This window comes from Leptinotarsa decemlineata, unplaced genomic scaffold (genome assembly GCF_025532065.1).
Source record: "Leptinotarsa decemlineata unplaced genomic scaffold, Ldec_3_MD MMD2_tig00000505_RagTag_RagTag, whole genome shotgun sequence".
Lineage (NCBI taxonomy): Eukaryota > Metazoa > Arthropoda > Insecta > Coleoptera > Chrysomelidae > Leptinotarsa > Leptinotarsa decemlineata.
The window spans coordinates 2,425,272-2,442,724 of NW_027412549.1; positions in this window are offsets into that span (position 1 = coordinate 2,425,272).

Here is a 17,453-nt window from a genome sequence, read left to right on the forward strand (position 1 = left end):
CTAACCACTTTACATATACTTTATTTTTTCTTCTCTTCAACACCTTCTCAATCAGATATACGTCAGGATTCTCGGTTCGTAATAACTCTTCTTCGTAAAAACATCCTCTAATCGGCTGTTCATTCATATCTTCAAGATTATAAGTCGTTGGGATGGTTTTATTAATTTTAACAATCTTGAATAGCTCCGTGGTAAAATTCGCAGTGTAAGACTTTTCAAAAATATTTTTGTATTTACTTATACGTACAATATCATTCAATTGGAATTTGGGTTTACTTTGTCTTCCTCCAATTCCATTGATACCCTTGAATTTCAATTTTGTTGTTGAATCAACATTGATGGGTGCCATACCTATTGTACGATGAACTTTATTATTATATCTACTAGTTATAATTGGAAGAATATCAAGCCATTTGTGGTGACCTCTCATCGAAAATTCCTTGTAGAGCCATGCCTTTATTGTACGAATCACTCTTTCTGCTATAGCTGCCTTCTTTGTGCTGAATGTTGAATAATGATTGATATTATATTCTCGCATGAGAGATGAGAAGCTTCTATTAAAAAATTCTTTCCCTTGATCGCTTTGTATATGTTTAGGGGAAAATTTGGCTTTCTTCAGTACATATTTCATTGCATTAGTTATTGTACTACCTGTTTTATCTTTAACTGGCACAGTCCATAGATATTTTGAGTAACAATCAATTACTACAAGTATATATCGGTATCCTTCATTACTTTTTGCATAAGGTTGTAGTTCAGCTAGATCTATTTGCCATAGATCTGCAAAACCTTTGATGGTAGTTATTCTTCTACGAAAATTACGTCTTGCAGGTCTATGTAATTCATTAACAACTTGTCGTTTGATATCACTTACTTCATTAGTCATTCTATTTCAATATGATTAAAGAGAAAAAAAAGTGATAATGTTACTGCATTGAATGATGATGTGACAGTGATCATTACTTGTGGATATATATTAATATATTATACCTTCTTCACGTAATTCTTCAATTATTGAAATTATTTCATTATCATGTCCGGTATGTCCAGCTGACTTTGATGCTACCAATAGTCGTAGGCGAGCAACTAACTCTTTCGGTGAATTCCAGTACACATAATTCGCAGGTTTAGAATTATATGTTTTCTCCATTTTCACTCGTTTGAGTGCTCCACCAATTTTACTTCTACTCCTAATTGGATATTGTCGTGAGTCTAATAGTGGTTTGATGACTTCACGAAATTTTTTAGAATTTGTATTTTTAAAACCATTCTTCAGATGATATTGTTTATATGGAGCATTCGTTATTTTCAATATTTTGGAATATACTTGACGAGTTTCTTCATTATCAACATCTTGTGGATTCTTCAAAAAGATCATATCATATAATTCTGGACTACCTGCGCATTCATATTTTTTCACTTTATTAGCATCCCAAAATGAAATGTTTCCATCTTTGAAATGTACCACTAGACTTCCCATTTTCAGCTTTTGTGTAATTGGATCCATACGTACGCCAAATGTTCCATCATATGCTGGATTTCTAGATTTTACATTATTCAAATGTTTCATCAAAACATCTTCACCACTTTCATTCATAACAGGTGAGATGTCAGGATCCGAGGAATCGATGTGGGACGATGATGGTCTTTCGAATAGAGTTGTTCTCATATCGTCTTGAAGTGTGCTCGTGTCACTATTCACAGATGATACACCATCAAAAGATTGTTTCCTTCCTATTGGAGTACTCATGGGATAATTTGAAGTAGATTGAACAGATCCACGATTTGGTGATAACACTGCTGATTTAGAAGTAGCGTTTGATGATAAAACATTCAATGGTTTCATTATGGGCTCATACAATCTTTCAAGTGTCGAACGATTTTCAATATTATCATTCTTGATAGAGTTGAATTTCTGTCTGACAGCTTCTGTTGTCTCTACTAGTTGACGTTTCAAATTCATTTCATTGTTTTTATGTTCAGAATCGTTTTTTGTATTCATAATGCCCTTTTTAAATTATAGCTCAATTCGTTGATGAAGTGACCTCTACAATATTCAGTGATCGAATAAGTTTCAAAAACAAGATCATGGGTATATAAAACTATCGAATCCTTTGCGATATCTACCTTCATCTATTTTTCTATCCTTATCAATTACTAGAAATCCATATTGATCCTCCCAGCATTTAACACACATCAATTGGAATTGTTTGAATGTTACATCGGGTGAAACATGATCTGAATAAATGTGATGTAAATTCGTCTCATCTTGTTTGAACATTATAATGAAATTGGTATTGTCACGCACTAACTGTTTGGGTACCCGTGAATATGTCTGTGCTAGATAAAAACAATCAACATCCTTATGACGTCCCATACAGAAATATGATCTAATAATATCTTGCTTTTCACATATCACATCATCGAAAATGAAAACAGAATTAGGCTTAGCGTCGGAGGGTTCCACTATTTCTGCATTATTGCTGAATGTATAAAAACCTAATCCTTTTATAGGTTCCAAAACACTTCGCAAGTACTGATATTTAGGTTGATTGAGTGACTTCGAATAGAGATACACATTTCTAAATCTCAATCCTTGTGGATGTGTTAATAGTGATATCATTGCATTCGTCTTTCCACAATTTGAAGGTCCTATAATGAGTCCTCGAACTGATGATGGAAGTAGTGGACCATGTCTGAATACTCTTTGTCCATTCAATCCACACCCAAATTTCTCATCTAGATTATCTACAGCAAACTTTTCTTTCTGTTTTACAATGCGCATCGTGCCGTGGTTGGAGACTATATAAATGTTATTAGCTTATTCATTTCAATGTGTACCATCAAACGATACGGACGTATTGAAAGTGATCGTAAAATTAAAAGAGGTTGTGGTTTTGTTAATGATTTAATAAACAAACTTCCTTTCGAATTACATCTACCTGGAGGATATCAATACTGTGGACCGGGTACAAAATTGAAACAACGTTTAGCTCGTAACGATCCTGGAATCAATAAATTAGATATTGAATGCAAAAAACACGATATTCAATATTCTAAGCATCCATCTGATCTTGCAGCAAGACATTTAGCCGACAAAGAACTTGAATACAGCGCTTGGGATAGGGTTAAATCAAAGGACGCGAGTATTGGGGAAAGAGCAGCTGCATTACTTGTCACCAACATTATGAAAGCGAAAAGACATATGGGCATGGGTTGTAGTACCAATAAGAAAAAATGTAAGAGGAAACAATCGAAGAAAAATAATATTAAAAAAGTTGCATTTGGTGCTGGGATAGTCCATAAAGTGCGAAATGTATTGAAGAAAGCTGGTGGGAATCAATTTGTGACGAATAATAGCAAAAAAGCTATCACTGTAGCATTGCAGGCGGCACGTAAATACCTTAAAGCTGCCGGTGGAAAGAAGAAAATCCGCACACCACGCATAATTCCTGTTCCCAAGATCGGTGGACTTTTACCATTGATACCAATTTTTGCTGGACTATCCGCACTAGGAAGTTTGGCGGGAGCCGCTGCTGGTATTACCAAGGCCGTGAATTCGGCAAAAGCCAGCAGAGCGGCTTTAATGGAAGCCAATCGTCACAATAAAACCATGGAGGCTGTAGCATTAGGCAAACGCGGAAGTGGAATATATCTCAAACCATACCGTAAAGGTTTAGGACTATATTTAAAACCATACAAAGCCACAAACAAAACAAAAAACTGATTGAACCCCTACCTCAGAGGCCTCTTACTGATCTCGATCTCAGTTATTATGCACAAAAAATGAAAATTCCACATTTTCGTGGTGTTTTTATGCGTGATAGATTACCATCTTCAGGTCCAAAACAAAACGAGACAGCTATTGTTAATTTAGATGGAATAAGTGGACCAGGAACACATTGGGTGGCATATAAAAAATGTGGGAAAGAAGTCACATATTTCGATAGTTTTGGAGATCTACCCCCACCATTGGAATTGACTCGATTCTTTCGAAAATGTTCGAATGTAAAAATCAAATATAACTATGATCGACAACAGAAATTTAATACAGTTCTCTGTGGTCACTTGTGCTTGCAGTTTCTCTCTAAATAATTTTCCAAATAAAAATGGATTCAACACCAAAACTGGATCGGGAGGCTATCAAGGGAATGGGGTTTTCACTTAGAATGTTTTCAAAATATGGTACCTTGAAAAAAATGGATAAAGTGATGCTTGCAAATATGCCTAAGGAAGTGATACTTGCATGTGTTGCACATGAGATTGCATATGTTTGGGAAAAGTTGCCTAAGCATCTGCAAGATGACATCGATATAATGAAACATAGATATTGTTATGAGCACCACCACGATCAAAATTCAGATTCGGATGTTAATGATGGTCCTATACCTCGAAAATCTATGTGTTGTATTTGTAATATAGAGGATGTGAATATTGGTATCAATAAAAATGATACTTATTACAATACAACACCTTCCAAAAAGTGTAAATTGTCTCAAATGTGCTGTTGCTGTGTACAATAATAAATTGAAATGTGTTTCAAAATATTCATCAGTCATGTCACGAAAGTTCGAGCTACAAGCTGTCGGGACAAGTGTCTTGAGTGCGGATTTTTTTCCACCAATTGAATTGGATAGGAACAGTCGTTATGGATTAGGACTTTTGGGATTCTATGGATGCAATACAATCAATAATATAACTGAAGCTAATAACTTAGTTAGTTTTAGAATCAGTAATGACAACTCATCGATACCCCAAAAGTTGACAATTGAAATTCCATGTGGTGCTTACGAAATAGAAGAGATCAATGCCGTCATACAGAAACATATCATGTTCAGATTGTTTCATGATAAAAAACCAAATGATGTCGTTGCAGATGATATTTTCTATCTACACGCCAATAATAATACATTCAAATGTGAAATGCGATCCAAATATGAAATTGATCTGACACATCCAAATTCTATAGCAGAAATGATGGGGTTCGCTCATGGAATATTTCCACCAAATCAGATACATGAATCATCATTACCAATAAACATTACAACTGTGAGACTTATCCGCTTAGATTGCAATATAATATCAGGTTCATATATAAATGGTGAAGAATCTCACATTCTTTTCTCATTCGATATTGATGTTGAACCTGGCTACAATCTTACTAAAGAACCACATAGTATTATATATATGCCTGTCAGTCCAGAAGGTCGTCAATTGATTCACAACATTACAGTGCGTATTTTGGATGAAAAAAATAACCTTATCGATTTTGGAAGTGAAGAAGAGATTTTCATTATTTTGGAATTGAAGAAAATCGAATAACTGTTGTTATGGGTTTCATTTACAATAGACAAAATCGCATTGAACAATCCCAAACGAGTTGCACTATCAAAAAGAAAGGTGTGCATAAAAAGAAAAGTGTGCATAAAAAGAAGCTCATTCCACAAGTGTATGCTAAACAGTTAGCACATAACGCTCTGTCTGTGAGTGATCTTAAATTTTTGAAATCGATTGGATTGAAAGTGAGAAAATAACAATGGTGCTCGAAACAAACAGTGAAAAGTTGAATATATTCAATGAACCAGTGCTCGATCATTCTCTCATAAGTTTACATGAGCACACATATAAGCCCTATGGATCACCGCTATTCAGGAATTCGGATGAAATCAGAATTGCAATCAATAATCAAGATGTTATACTAGATATTGCCGACAGCTTCATTTACATAGAAGGTAAATTCACCCCCAAAGATGTAGCGAAAACATGCTATCTCTCGAATAATGCAATTGCATTTCTCTTTGACGAAATTCGTTATGAAATGGGTGGTGAACAAGTGGCTGTTGTTAGAAAACCTGGGATAACATCTACAATGAAAACCATGATATCATTTGGACAATCTCATGCTAACACATTATTGACATCTGGTTGGGGACTTTCACAATTGAAGCAAGATATCTTGGATACAAACAGTCATGTTTTTAGTGGAAAACTACCACTGAAATATTTGATGGGTTTTGCTGAAGATTACAACAAAAGTATCTTGAATGCCAAACAGGAATTGATTTTGATTATCGCTCGATCATTCAAAAACTCGTATATAGGTGAGGTTGATGCTGATTTGGAAATAAATAAAATCGAATGGAAAATAAGACATATTGTACCAGATGATAAACACAAGCTAAAACTTTTGAGTAGAATAAACAAAAGCGGTCTGAATGCCAAAATCAAGTTGGCGTATCGTATGTGGGACCTCTATGAACTACCATCATTACGTGGGACTTCTTCAGACATATGGGCCATCAAAACAACTAATGCATTGGAAACTCCTCGTTTTGTCATCATCGCATTCCAAAGTACTACCACATCTGAAGATAGAACACAGGATATTACAAAATTCACAACTGCTGATATCAATAGTATTCGAGTATACTTGAATTCTGAAGTTTATCCATATGAGCGTTGGAATTTGAATTTCGATAAAAAACTTGATGCTCCTGCTTATTATGCTTTTGAGAGTTTCCAGCGAAGTTATTATGATAAAGATATGAGTGAACCTCTGATGGACATTGGGCAATTTAGAGAGAATCCACTATTCGTCATCGATTGTTCCCATCAACCGAATGCAACAAAATCATCAACTATTGATATAAAGATTGAGTTTGAGACGAGGAAGACCAAGTTTCCAGACAACACTAAAGTATATGCATTAATTTTGCATGATACAGTTTTAACATACAATGCATTGGATGGTTCAGTTCATAGCAGATATTGACACTTTTTTTCACTCTATCATATACTGTTTTATGATCTTTTTTTTATTTGTAACTGACTTATATCATGTATTGTATTTTATATCATATTTATTGTTTTGTAATCATTTTCTATTGTATTTCATGAGATTTAAATAAATAAAACATGAAAATAATTCAAAGTTTTTTATTTGACATTATTTATGATTTACAGGAACATACAGACTATCTAAAATAACTTCTTCCTTATAATCATCATTTTCGCGACCATCTTCAATTTCCTCTCGATTTTCATCATTCAATTCAAAGTGATGAATAATCCATTCTGGCAAGTATGGTTGGAGGCTATACAGGAATCTTCTTAGGTTCAGTTCAATCATAACCTCACAAAGTTGCCACAATTCCAATTCATTATCCAAAAATTTGTTACAAACTTCTGCACCACTCCAATACTTCTCAGCATCACGAAGGCATAATTCGATTTGTTTTTCATCATAGCATACACTCATATCATAATTGCTTGCATGTTCGGCTCCATCACCCAACACCTTCAATTTAGACGACAAATGTTGAACCGATGATTTGAGATCTACAACATCAACCCAATCTTGACTTGCGTACTGCATCCACATCTTTAAATGGTGGAACTGAAATCGAATAAAAAAAAACAATAAGCAACCTCCAATTTTTCAGTGATATAATACTCACATTCCCATTTTAATTGTAGTTACAAAGTGGGTGTATTCAACTAAGTTAGTAATGTTTATATTTCCATATAATTATCATCTAATATATGAATATTAATAAAACAATAAGAAATTCATTATAATTACTATTATTATTCAATCATATTGAATTTGACTAGAGTTAGCGTTTTCACACCAAAAAACTTTGTAAGCTATGACCTAAAGAAATTCGCTATAAATTATTACAATTATTATTCAATCATATTGAATTTAACTAGAGATCGCGTTTTCATGCCAGCAAAACTTTGTTGGCTCTGTCCTAAATACACCATCGTATATTTACCACCTGATGAGTTGATACAAGATATATCGTCATCACTGAATTGCAACGAAATACGTTTTGGTAGCCATGTTTTAAATAATTTATCATTGCTCACATCTTGCAAAGTTAATAAAATTGATTTACCAAATCGTGTAGAATAAGTTGACATATTTTTAATTATGTACACTTCATCAATTGGCAATGATGATAAGGCCTTTTGCTCTAGTATTTCAACCTCCTGTACAATCAAATTATTAATTTTATTCAAGTCTACTTTTGAAACGGACATGATGATAATATATATGAAAATATAAACAATTTCCAACAGACAAATACACTCACCGTCTTCCTTCTATTACGAACTGAATAACACTCTACCAATTGCTAACTGCTGCAGATATATTCGTCTACTGATTTCATAGTGTGCACCTGCCGATCATCTTGGTTTCGTTCAGGATTGGAGACCTGCTCCCTTACCCTTTTAACTGATGTTTGTCAGAAGGACAAACGGGTCATAACTGAATGGGTGTTGTTGGTATGGCGGCAAGAATGTCCTCAGACATCAGTACCGCCCTTCACGATGTACCCCTGCCTGGATGGGGTGAATTGGATGAAAACGTTGTTCATCTTTCATCGGAGGATATAGGGGCCTCATACGACAGAGTGTCGGGGCCTTCTATATCGAGAGGGGTCGTCTATAGCGTAATCCATAGCTTCCCTGACTAATAGATCATAGTGTGCCAGGCATTTCTTTTATATTAAACAGTGCGAGTCACCCCCACCATGAAACCGTGAAAGGTTCACATTGCTAGTTGCTATCCACTAGACATGCCTGACGTCACAGCCAAGCCCATCTCCCAATTTGATGCGATAACAGTTGCCGGCACGAGCAAGCAGTGATCGTTGCGCTCTCGGAGAGGGCAGACGTTTGCACAGTCCTCGCCCGCCTGCGTGTCACCATCAATAGCGAGGGTAGGGTGATGCGTTACGTCACATCATTCACTGCTTCGAGAGCGATAGCCGAACAAGCAATTGTCGTTGCGCTCTCGGAGAAGACAGACGTTAGCGCAGTCCTCGCCCGCCTGCGTGTCACCATTGATGGCGAGTCTAGGGCGTTACGTCACATCCTTCACTACATCGAGGGAGGTGAGAGCAGAACGATGAATACGCATTACTCTGCCACACGTCGTGGAGTGAACATGTCGCTCTCTAGCCGTTGAACGGTTATTGCTGTGACGTCACTCCACTACTAACTTGGTGCCCTCACACCGATGGAGCATTCATTACTTGGAGGATCTTCGAAGTATGCAGACGTATGTTTGTACATAGACAAACAAGCACATGATGAAACCCTGTACCGTGCATTCTCTAACACACACACACACATACACACACAAAATCTCATATGAAAAAAAAAAATCTGAACGATCCATGCACCAGACACTTCAAGGTCACAACGCCTTGACTTCACTGCACAACAAAAAAAAGCAAATAACACGTCATATTGGTGGGGGGAGGATTAGAACCGGGAAAAAATTTCTGAACGATCCATACACCACACCCTTCAAGGTCACATCACCTTGACTTCACCAAACAACAACCAATAAAAAAGCAATTAATACGTCATAGTGGTGGGGGGAGGCTTAGAACCGGCTCAAATCTCCTACTACCAGGCCACCAAACGCGGACTGCGATTCCAAGATTTGCATTTACCGAATACCCTGTGAGTGCGGCAAATCCTATATCGATAAAACTAAGAGGCTATTTCAAGTCCGCATTGCTGAGTACAAAAAAACCCACAGCGAGGAGAAACCACAAAGTATGTGCTCTGCTGTTTCACTATTTTCCAAACAGAGGCGGCATACACTGTCCAAGCGCCATACAACAGTCTGAGTCTGCATACGATGATTCAGACTATTGTGACCTGTGAGAAGACCTTTTAGACATTGCAGTTCATCCCTCCTGTAGTCTTCATGGAGAAACACTGGTTTGAGAGAAAACTCAAAGAAGCTATATATATGTTATCCAACGGGGCATTCAGCCAAGCTGGCACAGAGATACGCAACATATGGAAAACTGTAATCAAGCGAAAAACAGATAACTCCCACCAAACAGTCAACTCCTGCTGAACCTGTGAACCAGAAAGAGGGGATAGGCGAAAGCACTTGAATGGCCTATAAATAGTCATCTCTCCGAGAAATAGTCCAGCCATTACCCGAACACGATTGTGGACACCAACAATCGAAACGTCGTGAAGTAACTTGATTTGAAATCTTTTTTAATTATTCAATTCATTTCTAATTTGCTGCTTACTTTTATTCTCATTATCTTTTATTTCTTTTTACTCTGTGTTTATTTTCATTTTGCATCTTGATGAATTTATTCGTTTTACTGTATTTTCATGTCATGTTTCATTGCTTAATATAATTGATATTTAAATTATTCATTCTGATTTTGTTTATTTCATATAGAATCCATAGAGAAATTTTTAGGCTGACTTAAGGAAGAGTAAGTTTTGTGGAATACCTAAAGCAGCTGTATTTTCATTGTGTTTTTTCAGGATAAGGTGTCACCGATACGAACGTCGAAATATTATGGTCCCAGAAAGAAAGTATTACTGCCATCACGAAGGAAAAAAATTTAACACCGCATTCGACTAATTTGCGAAGAGTAAGCCAATGTCTTGTGATGGCAACGACGGCAGTTAGGGGTCGGTTTTTTGTTGAATGTTAGAACCTCGGTTGTTATAACAACGGATATTATGTGCTTTTGTAAACGTGGTTCACCTCTAATGTGATAATATCTTATCCAGAGAAAAAGAAAGTCGGGACGTCAAAGAATATTGGTCAATGAAATATTTGAAAGCTTTACATTCCATTACTGGATTTGATACGATACCTACGATATTTGATATTGAAAATTCGAAGGCTCTGATAATATAGCAAAAGCGTGAAAATGCAACTGTGAGATTTTCATTCAACAATTTAGCAAACCACAACATGTGGTTTGGTAAATGTCAAGTGAAAATCTCACGATGAAATAGTATTCAAATGCATTATAATGGATTTTCAAAGAAGCATCGACCAGTTGCGCCTTATAGCATTGGGACAATTAGAATCACTAATAATTATTTTGACATTATCTTCTTATTCACTGCTCAACACGGTTTCCTATAAGTTTTTGGATTGAATTGTGGTTTGAGTAGTTGGATAGTCAGGTTCTATAGTCTGAGACATGTCGAAAATGAAATATGTCGAACGGATGATAGATTGTACCTCAAAGATGGTGTGAAAATGTATGCATAACTGAGTCATTATTGAAAGGTCTGAATATTTATAACTCGAATGACATCAAAACTATCCATCACAAAAAAGTGGAGAAATTTATCTGGGATATCAGATGAACGTTCATCTTTCCATCATATTTTCTTTTTTATTACAATTATTATCAGCTTACACTGACACTATACAGTGTGTTTCAAATTCGATCCTCACCATTGGGATCTCGGAAACTATGAGAGATACGAAGTTGGTTGAATTGGGGCAAAGTTGCGCATTTACCTAACAATATGCCGTATGGAAAGTTCTGAAATTCCAAGTACCTATACCCGGAGATACCGGAAAAAAACAGAAATTTAGGAAAATGGTTTTTATTTTTTTTCTGGCTTTAGTTTTCGAAGGATTCGAAAATAAATTGCACTTCCACATTGCCACTTTTTCCCTGCTACATAATGGTGTTTTCAGATTTGCTATCCGACGTTTCTTCTTCCGGTCATCGACAACTTCATTCTTTCTTATGGGCGCTACATTGGATTCTTTCTGTTTCAATGATGTATCATAAGTTATCAGTGTTTTTCGAAAAATTGAAGATGTTGAAAAAAATTAATTTTTATCATAATAGGATTTGACTTTGATGTTTCTAAATTTGAGTTTCAATTTGTTACACTCAATGACATTTTGTTATTTTACAAGTCATTGAATGAAGAGAAAAAATATGACACAAATTTATTACAAATTCGTTAGAAACAGTGTTTAGACATCCAAAATGTATTTAAACTTGTATCCCGAAAGACGACAACCACATCGAACTATGTTCAAGTTATTGGATCAAAATCTCACCGAGTTTGGTTCGTTTGAAAAGCTATTGAAAAAATACTCTCGGATCTCTCATAGTTTCCGAGATCCGAATGGTGAGGATGGAATTTGAAACACCCTGTGTAGTCTGAAACATTATTTACTTCATTCGCAATAGTAAAATGAATATCTATACAAAAACTCAGCTTCCAACAAATTTCATATATAACAATATAATTTTTCTGATTGATTAAATAGAAAATTCTGGCAAGTTTTCTCGTAGTATAATATCTAAAATTACTACTAGCATTTCAACAAATATTTTGAATGAAATGCCAAACCAAGGTTGCACTTAATTTGAGCAAATATCTTGAAATGGATTCTTCAATAATAATTGAAAATATCATTATCATATTTCACAAACAGATGAAAGAATAATCGTCTTTTCACTGATGAAGAAAATGTTGATTGACATTTTCTGAATATTCAACGTGGAATAATTCACAGATTCCTGGCATAAAATTCAGAAAACATTTGAAAATAATATTCAAACGGAAAACGTCGCCGTATGCAGGACATGCTACGTTGAACATTATAAAATGCGAAAGAATGGCTTTGACTTTTGTCAAAACAACTCAAAGCGGAATTACATACCATATAAGTGAGGCTAATAATCTCTTTTCTTTTGATGCCTTCAACGTAATTAACTGGGAGCTACGATTTTTCCCTGGAAAAGCATAAAAAAGAAAATACCAACTCTTTTGTTTCGACTTCAACAATTGAGAATTGAGCACATTCACTTTAATCATACCCTCATTCACGAATAAAGTAGCAAACATTTATTATTTTCGATTTTCTGACTTTCAAACAGTAAAAGCTACAGTTGAAAATACTTTTGGAGAACGTTTTGCTAGTTGCAAAAATGAAATGATGGTTGAAAGTCACTTATATGAATCAAAAATTACTACCCGTTGGTTATAGACAATTTTTCACTGATTCTTCTTTCATTCATTTGTAATTATCATGCATTTTTGAAGTGAAACTTACAATTTCTAAAGCAGTTTTGCTGATAAATTTTTTCTGGTCATTTTTATGTCATGTTATGCACAAATAGTAAATCGGAAACGAAGATGGAGACAAACATTTCCGAACGAAAGAAGAGTTTATTTTATACCTCGATGTCGAACCTTGAAATCTGTAGTATCCCAAGGTTACATAACTGACCCTTTATTGTTTTGAATGTTTGCTTCAAATGTAATAATTTGTCTCAAGACAAATTATTTTCCAACGGGTCAACTGAAAAAATTGAAATTTGGGGTAATGAAATGAATGCATGAATTGTCAGGTGAAACTTTCAAGATGACGCCATATGGAAAAAGAAATTAATGGAAAGGGGAGTCTTGTTACACATCTTTTCGAAGCTCCTGACAAATACTTCACAACCCTTGAATATAATTGTGATGTCTGTCATCCATCTAAATGAAACACTTCCAAGGTTCATTCAATAACTGTATTTTCCAATTTCAAAATACGAAATCACAGAGCCCTGTCCAAGGACGTCACAGATAACTTTTTATACAAGTATTATAGTCCAGGCACATTCCTATTGACATTACAATAATGTCAATATATTCAACTACTACAAAATGGCGGAACTTTTAATAATTGCCTGAATATATTGACATTCAACTACATAATAGGTTTTTTAGGGAAAGAAAGTTTTTGGCTTTCTACTACTCCATATTGATACAAAAAAAAAGAAGGATGAGGGAGTCTTCCAAAGAAAGGAAGGAAGTAACTCTATACATGGATGTGTAGATCATGCAAAGAAGTAACTTTCAGTAACATCCATGTATAGAGTTACTTCCTTCCTTTCTTTGCAAAACTCCCTCATCCTTCTTTTTTTTGTATCAATATGGAGTAGCAGAAAGCCAAAAACTTTCTTTCCCAAAAATTAATCACTCTTAAAAAATATAACCCCTTCAATTCATAATAGGTTTGTTCTGGTTCTAACATCCGAAACTGTTTGGAAACTGCGCAAGACATGATGAGTACAAACCAAAAATCTCAAACTGTCCGAAATAGTATCGGACACTTGGTTAAACCAGAACGCATTCTGAGGAGACCACTGTGCCACCTATCTTATATATGAAAAGATGAAGACGAGAGAATACTGTTGATCATGTCTATTTTGTTATGTAGCGTATCCTTGTAGTCAGTTCAAATGTTATCTAACCTCAATCATCAATTATTTAAATCAAATAAATAAAAAACCATCCTAGAAAATAGCCCAAACAAATTTCCACATGAATGCGCATGAGCAACGGGAACAGTTCAGCCTCGGGAACAAGAATGATTCGGGACGGTTCAAGACAGTTTAGGATCATTTCGCAGACGAAACCAGAACAGAGGATTCATCAATCCGAACTTATCCTCAATAAACCAGAACGCTCAACCTGAATTTTGAAGAACCAGAACAAACCTAGTATGGGGAAATTAGCTTGAGGTCAGTTCAAGAAATGCTCGAAATGGTTACCTTGAACTTCTTGACATATATGAACAGCCTATCCGATATTTCACGCCGAACATTTTCGAACGCAGTAACGTCAATATCTCTACAAATAATTATTTTCTGCTGAATATCCAATATTGAAGCAGGTTTAGTTTCGTACACCTTCTGCTTGAAATAGCCTCATGAAAAGAGTCCAAAGGTGTCAAATCTGGCGAGCGGACTGGCCATTCTGTAGGACCTCGACGGCCAATCCAACGACCAGGAAAAGTAGTATCCAAATAGTGTTTTACTTGTCTGGAGTAATGTGGTTGTGCTCCATCTTGTCGGAATACAATATCCATATCGAATTCAATAGGATTCGCTTCGACGATTTCAGTGATTAGAGGGTCAACAGTAGTTTCCAGCATAATCAAATACATTTTCCCTGTTAAATTTTGATCAATAAATACGGGTCCTACAGTGTGGTTTCCCAATATTCCTGCCAAACGTTATTTTTTTGTGGATATTAGAAACGTGAGGGTTGGTCTCACTCCAATAACGGCAATGTTGTCTGTGAACATTACCGTTTAAAAAAGTACATTCGTCACTAAAACAAATATTCTGAAGATAGGTAGGATGCCTTGCAATGGTTTTCGTCATGATTTCGTAGAATTCTGTTTTTCGATCAGGGTCATCTTCAGTTAATTTAAATTTTGTATGGATGATACCAATTCCTCTTCGAAAGTCTCCACACAGTAGAAGGAGACACCTCACACACATTCGGGACGGAATAAGTAGACTGTTCGGGATTTACTACCATCTCACCAATTATTTGCACTTGCTGTTCTTCCGGAATGGACAGATGACCTGGGGATTTTTGTTATGTACACCACCGGTAGTTGTGAATTTGGATACAAGTTCCCTGAAATATTTTCTACATATAGGACGATTCGGAAAACGTTGATTGAAAATCCTCTCGGTCTCGTGAAAATTACGCGTCGCACCGTAAATAAAAATCGTTTCATTTTTTTTTTTCCAATGGACGAGAACTAACCATTTTAGAGATTGTTGACATGGTACCTTTCTACTAGTAAAACCGAAAACTAAATGAGAATATTCTATTCGAATAATGATGTTCATTGTCGTACTGACATTTTTTGACGTTTTTTAACAAAAAATAACTCCACAAACCTTATCGGGTTGTTGGAATTGCCATATGGCAGATAAAAAGGGATATTTCTAGAAATATCGATATTAATGTGTTTGTCTTTAGGAAATTATTAGTTTCGCCATCTTGTAGTAGGTGAAGATATTGACTTCATATTCTAGGATTGTGAAGTATCACTAGACCCTCCTTTCCATTTAATTTTTTTCCCCAGATGTCACCCAGTCGCCATCTTGAAAGTTTCATCTATCTATTTCACTTCAAAATAAAGTATTCATGCATTGATTTCATTATCTTAAATTTCAATTCTTTGAGCCGTTCAAAAATAAAAAAATAAAAGGGGAGGACATTAAAGAAATGCATTGTATAACATAAGAATACAATTTGATAATTAGATTCAAAGAAACTTCAACTACACCTTCGTTTAGATTTCAAATATTAATGCAATTTTTCCGGATCACAACATACTCCTGCCTTCAGAAAGATCATGCAGCCTCAAATTGATTCAAAATTGATCATGAGACACTCTTGCATATTCGTAGACAATATTTTTTCAAACTAACTTTTGAAATTATTTGTTTAATATTGGCATGAGTTCGATTCTACCAATGCCGACTTCCGAAAGTTATCTACATTTTCATTTTCGAAGACTGAGATAGCGACTTAGGAAAGAAGAGAAGGTGTTTATTTTTGAAAATAAAATATCATGTTTCACTTCCGCCTTGTTCATTTGCTCAAATTAACAATTGCCACAAGTAACAGTAAATAAGGAAAATGAGGAGAGAACCTTTTTCAGAAATTTATCGAAAGTATTAACATGAAATCTCAAAATTTTATCAATAAATTTCCTTTTTTCAACAAAAACTTTGTTATTTAGCGATACCATGAAAGCAACAGCATGACATGCATCACGAGTCCATAGTACGAGTGCTGAGGAAATTTTAAGTCAGAGTGGTATTCGTATATATTATTTTGTAAATTATTCTCAGCTGCATGCATTGATATACGAACAAAATACCAATTCTCAAATTGAATTAGTTCTATTACCTGAGTGACTAGAATTCAAACAAGAATGTTTCTTTAAATATATGAACAGAGTACGTAAATGACCACTCTCGTATTCCTCAACAATTAGATTTCAATGTTGAAATCTACTGTGTCTTGAAGTGGCTAGATGCATCACCAATACGTCGCGTATTTTTTTCAATTTCATTGATATTCAGAAAAACGTTTCCATTCAAATAAAAAAATGTCTCAAAAATTATGCGAAAGAGTTTCGATTGAGATCTTGAGATTTCTGGATATTCTGTTGATATTCAAGATGCAGTTTGAAAAGAAGGATTGTTATCTTATTTTCCTGAGGTTATGTGAATCAGCGAAGTCCGACATTTCGTTTTTTAATATGGTCTCTTGTATCTGTTCATTGTAGTTGTGACTTTCATTTGCTTTACATATTCATTTGATTTGTCTCGGAAGAGTACGTGTCTAGTCACTGTCATAATCATAATATCAAATTGAACCTGTTGATATGTGTAGAAGCATTATTGCGAAGTTTAATTATTTAGTGACAATCATATTTGAATATTACTGGAGTTTCTATCCCAGCACCAAAACGTTATGTTTAACACCTCAACACGTGTTTCAATCACCATGTGATCAATCTTCCTCTGGAAAATGATCACCTAATTATGAAAACACATGTCGAGGTGTTAAAAATAACGTTTTGGTGCTGGGGTAGAAACTCCAGTAATATTCATAACTACACTAAAGGTTCCAAATAGTGCATAACAAGTCTTATCAGAATATTTGATTCCATTGCTACAATTTGATTAAGACAGTGACAGTGATTGAAATTGCAATAATGATGCATGAATAGGCCCCGAAAGTCACCGTGATATCAATTTCCTTGCTGTCAGTTTTATTGCCTTTGGGAAGAAGCATTTCATCGCTGGGTGGCCTAGCCTTCA